The 5,602-nt window shown below is 36.1% G+C and overlaps 1 pseudogene; it reads left to right on the top strand.

The window, feature by feature from the left end:
• The first annotated feature begins 2,650 nt into the window (after positions 1-2,650).
• On the top strand, positions 2,651-5,064 carry LOC111535895 (annotated as a pseudogene).
• Positions 5,065-5,602: the final 538 nt, after the last annotated feature.

Here is a 5,602-nt window from a genome sequence, read left to right as displayed (position 1 = left end):
TCACCCCTCAAAAACAATAATAAATTCATTCTTCTATGTCCATATAACAAATACTCTAAAATCAATCACATAATCATACTTTTAAAAATCCTAAACAAATGCAAAAGAACAGAATTAATAACAACCCATCTCTCAGACCACGGCACAAATAAAAAACCAAGACTAAAGAAAATCACTCAAAAGCATACAATTACATGAAAATGGAATAAACTCTTCCTGAATGACTTTTGGATAACTAATGAAATTAAAATAGAAATCAAAACGTTTCTTCAGACTAATGAGAACAAAGATACAACATCCCAGAATCTCTAGAACTCAGCTAAGGCACTGTTAAAAGGAAAATTTATAGCACCAAATGCCCATATCAAAAAGTTAGAAAGATCTCAATTTAACAACTTAACATCACAACTGGAAGAACTAGAGAACCAAGAAAAAGCCAACTCCAAAGGTAGCAGAACACAAGAAATAACCAAAAATCAGAACTGAAGAAGATAGAGACATGAAAAAGCATTAAAAGATTAAATCAAGGAGTTGGCTTTTCGACACAAAATAATAAAATAAGTGCACAGCTAGCTAGAATAAAGAAATAGGGCGAGAAGATCTAAATAAACACAATAAAAAATTATGAAATGGATATTACCACAAACCCCACAAAAATATGAATAAACACTAGACAGTATAATAACCCACAATGCAGACAAATAAAAAGATATAGAAAAAGACAGATGAATTCCTGGACACATACACCCTCCCAAGATGAAACCAGGAAAGAATTCAATCACTGAACAGACCAATAATGAGCAAAAAAAGTGAATCACTAAAAAATAGCACACCAATTTAAAAAGGCACAAGACCAGATGGATTCACAACTAAATACTAACAGAGATACAAAGAGGAGCTGGTATCATTCCGGCTGAAACTATTCAAAAAAAGAAAACAAAAACAAAAACAAAAGCAAAAAACCAAAACAACAAAGAAAAGACTTCTCCCTAAATCATTTCATGATCCTGACATCAAAACCTAGCAGGGAAACAACAAAAAAAAAACCACCCCAGGTCAATATCCTTGATGAAAATTGATGCAAGTATCCTCAACAAAATACTGACAAATTGAAGCTGTTAGCATATTTAAAAACTTATCCACCAAGATCAAGTACATTTTATTCATAGGATTCAAAATTGGTTCAACATACACAAATCAAAAATGTGATTCATCCATACTGTGAAAATGGCCATACTGCCCAAGGTAATTTATAGATTCAATGCCATTCCCATAAAGTTACCAATGACTTTCTTCACAGAATTAGAAGAAACAACTTTAAAGTTCATATGGAACCAAAAAAGAGTCAGCATTGCTAAGACAATCCTAAGCCAAAAGAACAAAGCTGGAGGCATCATACTACCTGACTTCAAACTATACTAAAAGGCTACAGTAACCAAACCAGCATAGTACTGGTACCAAAATAGAGATATAGACCAATGGAATAGAACAGAGCCTACAGAAATAACACCACACATCTACAACCATCTGATCTTTGACAAACCTGCCAAAAACAAGAAATAGGGAAAGGATTCCCTATTTAATAAATGGTGCTGGGAAAACTGGCTAGCCATATATAGAAAGGTAGAACTGGATCCCTTCCTTACACCTTATACAAACATTAATTCAAGATGGATTAAAGACTTAAATGTTAGACCTAAAACCATAAAAACCCTAGAAGAAAACCCAGACAATACCATTCAGGACATATGCATGGGCAAGGACTTCATGTCTAAAACAGCAAAAGCAATGGCAACAAGAGCCAAAATTGACAAATGGGATCTAATTAAACTAAAGAGCTTCTGCACAGCAAAAGAAACTACCATCAGAGATAACAGGCAATCTACAGAATGGGAGGCAATTTTTGCAATGTACTCATCTGACAAAGGGCTAATATCCAGAATGTATGAAGAACTCAAAAAAATTTACAAGAAAAAAACAAACAACTACATCAAAAAGCGGGCGAAGGATATGAACAGACACTTCTCAAAAGAAGACATTTATGCAGCCAACAGGCACATGCAAAAATGCTCATCATCACTGGCCATCAGAGAAATGGAAACCAAAACCACAATGAGATACCATCTCACACCAGTTAGAATGGCAATCATTAAAAAGTCAGGAAACAACAGGTGCTGGAGAGGATGTGGAGAAATAGGAACACTTTTACACTGTTGGTGAGATTGCAAACTAGTTCAATCATTGTGGAAAAGAGTGTGGCAATTCCTCCAGGATCTAGAACTAGAAATACCATTTGACCCAGCCATCCGATTACTGGGTATATACCCAAAGGATTATAAATCATGCTGCTATAAAGACACATTCACACATATGTTTATTGTCACACTATTCACAAAAGCAAAGACTTGGAACCAACCTAAATGTCCATCAATGATAGACAGCATTAAGAAAATGTGGCACATATACACCATGGAATACTACGCAGCCATAAAAACCTGCACGTTGTGCACATGTACCCTAGAACTTAAAGTATTATAATAAAAAATACAATATACTCAGCATTTTTCAAATGCATTTTTATAATTAAATCCTGTTGTTACTGGTTATTTAATTTATAACTGACATGGTGTTTTGCTGAAGAATATTGAACATGTTGCATTACGTAAAAATAACAATCCAATGTGTATTCAACAAAACAGAAATGTCACATCTAGTATAATACAAATTTAAGAAATGTATGCAATGTACTTACAACAATATAAATAAAATTCTTACAAAACCTATGATACAATTTAGGTAAAAATATTCCTTTAAACAATGGCTTTGTTTCTTGAATATATTGTCTAATATTTTAAAGTATTTTTACTTCAGGAAAGCATAGGAATTATCTTTATGCCTTTATTGTCAATATACTTTTTGTCAGTTTCTAAAAAAAATAAAAAAGAAAAAGAAAAAGGATGAGTTCATGTCTTTTGTAGGAACATGGATGAAGATGGAAACTATCATTCTCAGCAAACTATCACAAGGAGAAAAGACCAAACACCGCATGTTCTTACTCATAGGTGGGGATTAAACAATGAGAACACTTGGACACAGGAAGGGGAACATCACACACTGGGGCCTGTTGTGGGGGAGGGGGGCAAGCGGGGAGGGATAGCATTAGGAGATATACCTAATGTCAATGACGAGTTAATGGGTGCAGTACACCAACACGGCATATGTAACAAACCTGCACATTGTGCATATGTACCATAGAACTTTAAGTATAATTTTTAAAAATGTGATTCATTATATAAACAAAACAAAAAACAAAAAACAAATTATTATCTCAATAGCAGTAGAAAAGCTTTTTAATAAAACTAAACACCCCTTCAGGCTTAAAATTCTCAATAAATTAGGTATTGAAGAAACATGCCTCAAAATAATGAGAGCCATGTATGACAGACCCAGAGCCAACATCATAAAGAATGGGACAAAGCTGAAAGCATTCTCCTTGAAAACTGGTGCAAAACAAAGGTGCCCTCTCTCATCAATGCTATTCAACATAGTATTGGAAGTCCTCTGCAGAGCAATTAGGTAATAGAAATTTTAAAAAAAAATCCAAATAGGGAGACAGGAAGTCAACCTACTCCTGTGTCCAGATGACATAATCCTACATCTAGAAAACCTTGTGGTCTCAACCAAAAAGCTCCTAAAGCTGATAAACAACTTAAGCAAAGTCTCAGGATAAAAAATCAATGTACAAAAAATCACAGACCAAATGCGTTGGCTCACACCTGTAATCCCAGCAAATTGGGAGGCTGAGGCAGGTGGATCACTTGAGGCCAGGAGTTCGAGACCACCCTACCCTGGCCAACATGGAAAAATGCTGCCTCTACTAAAAATATAAAAATTAGCCAGGTGTAGTGGTGCATGCCTGTAGGATCATCTACGTGGGAGAATGAGACAGGAGAATCACTTGAAGCCGGCAGGTGGAGTTTACAGTGGACTGCAATCATGCCACTGCACTCCAGCATGGGCAACAGAGCGGGACTCCATTTCCACAAAAAAAATCACTAGAATTCCTTACACACCAACAATGGTAAAGCTCAGAGGTAAATCAAGAATGCAACCCCAGTCACAACTGCTACAAAAAAATATGAAATAACTAGGAACACGACTAACCAGAAAGGTGAAAGATCTCTACAAAGAAAATGCAAAACAGTGCTAGAGAGAGAGAGAGAGAGAGAGAGAGAGAGAGAGAGAGAGAGAGATGATACAAACAAATGGAAAAACATTTCATGCTCATGGATAGGAAAAATGATTATATTAGAATGGTCAAATTGCCAAAAGCAGTTTCAGGATTCAATGCTATTACTATCAAACTACCAACGACATTCTTCACAGAACTAGGAAAAACTATTTTAAAATTCATATGAGTGCTCAGATTAAGATGGTGGATAAGAAGCAAGACTAGCGCTAGAAGGCAAATAGATAACTGAAGGCAAATAGGTAACTGAAGCAGAGCTCTGTGCTGGTCATAATGACTGAATTCTTTGTGCACGCCAAGATGTAGAGGGGTGTGGAGTGTGGAGTAAATCCATGCACTAGTGGACTTTCTCTACCTGGAATATTAGATTCTATTTGTGAAGAAATAGATCGGACGACTGGAGAACCAGTGTGAAGTTGCCTGAAGTAAGCTTCAGGAGATTGAAGACAGGATAACTGATGAAGAAGTGGAAGCTCACAGAAATGTTAACCATCTCCATAGTCTCCACCTTTCTGATACTATGAAAACAGGTTTGAATTAGGAATTTGATGAACTTCACAAAAAAAATTGAGTCTATGAGCCATCCTTCCATGGAGCTTGTTCTCTAGAAACCCCTCACTGAACTCCTTCCCAATAAGCCAAACCCATCCTCTAATGCTAAGAACTATACAGGAGAGAGCCAAGCTAAGCATGCAGCTGCTGGCATTGCCTTCTTTCAGAGAACTGAACTGTTCTTGGAACTTTGGCACATGGGGATGTCTCCTTATAATGGTTTGGAGACAGCTTCTAGCACAGAAGCAGAGATGGAACTCTAGAAACCAATTTATACACTAAGTTGTCAAATGTTAGGAGACTCCTGTGTTCATTTATGAGCCTATTTGCATAGTATAGGGACTTGCAAGTTTTATGAAATGGGTGTAATTATATCTCCACCTGTGATTTGGGGTGGGACTCTCATTTTGGGTAGACATTTATTGAATTCAACTTTTTGCCAAGAAAGTTTGTCTCAAAGGAAACACAGTTTTCATAGTTTTTAGTGGGACTTATTAATGTTGGATTACAGTCTCTTCAAAGGTAAGTATAGAAGCTGTATGTGTGACTTAAATCATATGTCACATTGTCTAGACTATTCAGACACTTAGAGAATATTCTCCTTGAATTAAAAAGGATGATTAAGAAAGAAGGATGCTCCTACTACAACTGTACCCTGACAGTTAAGTCACAGTTTAGTCTGTAGATACAAGCTGTTTACAGTGGTGACTATATATAATGGGGGAGAAGGAGGGAAGACAGCAGTAGCTTAAGCCTGTTGCTAAGAAATTTAATAAAGGCCCTGAAACTTGTAAATTAGTT

The sequence above is a fragment of the Piliocolobus tephrosceles genome, chromosome 12 (assembly GCF_002776525.5).
Source record: "Piliocolobus tephrosceles isolate RC106 chromosome 12, ASM277652v3, whole genome shotgun sequence".
In the NCBI taxonomy this organism is placed as follows: Eukaryota; Metazoa; Chordata; class Mammalia; order Primates; family Cercopithecidae; genus Piliocolobus; species Piliocolobus tephrosceles.
This window is presented reverse-complemented; position numbering and strand designations above follow the sequence as displayed.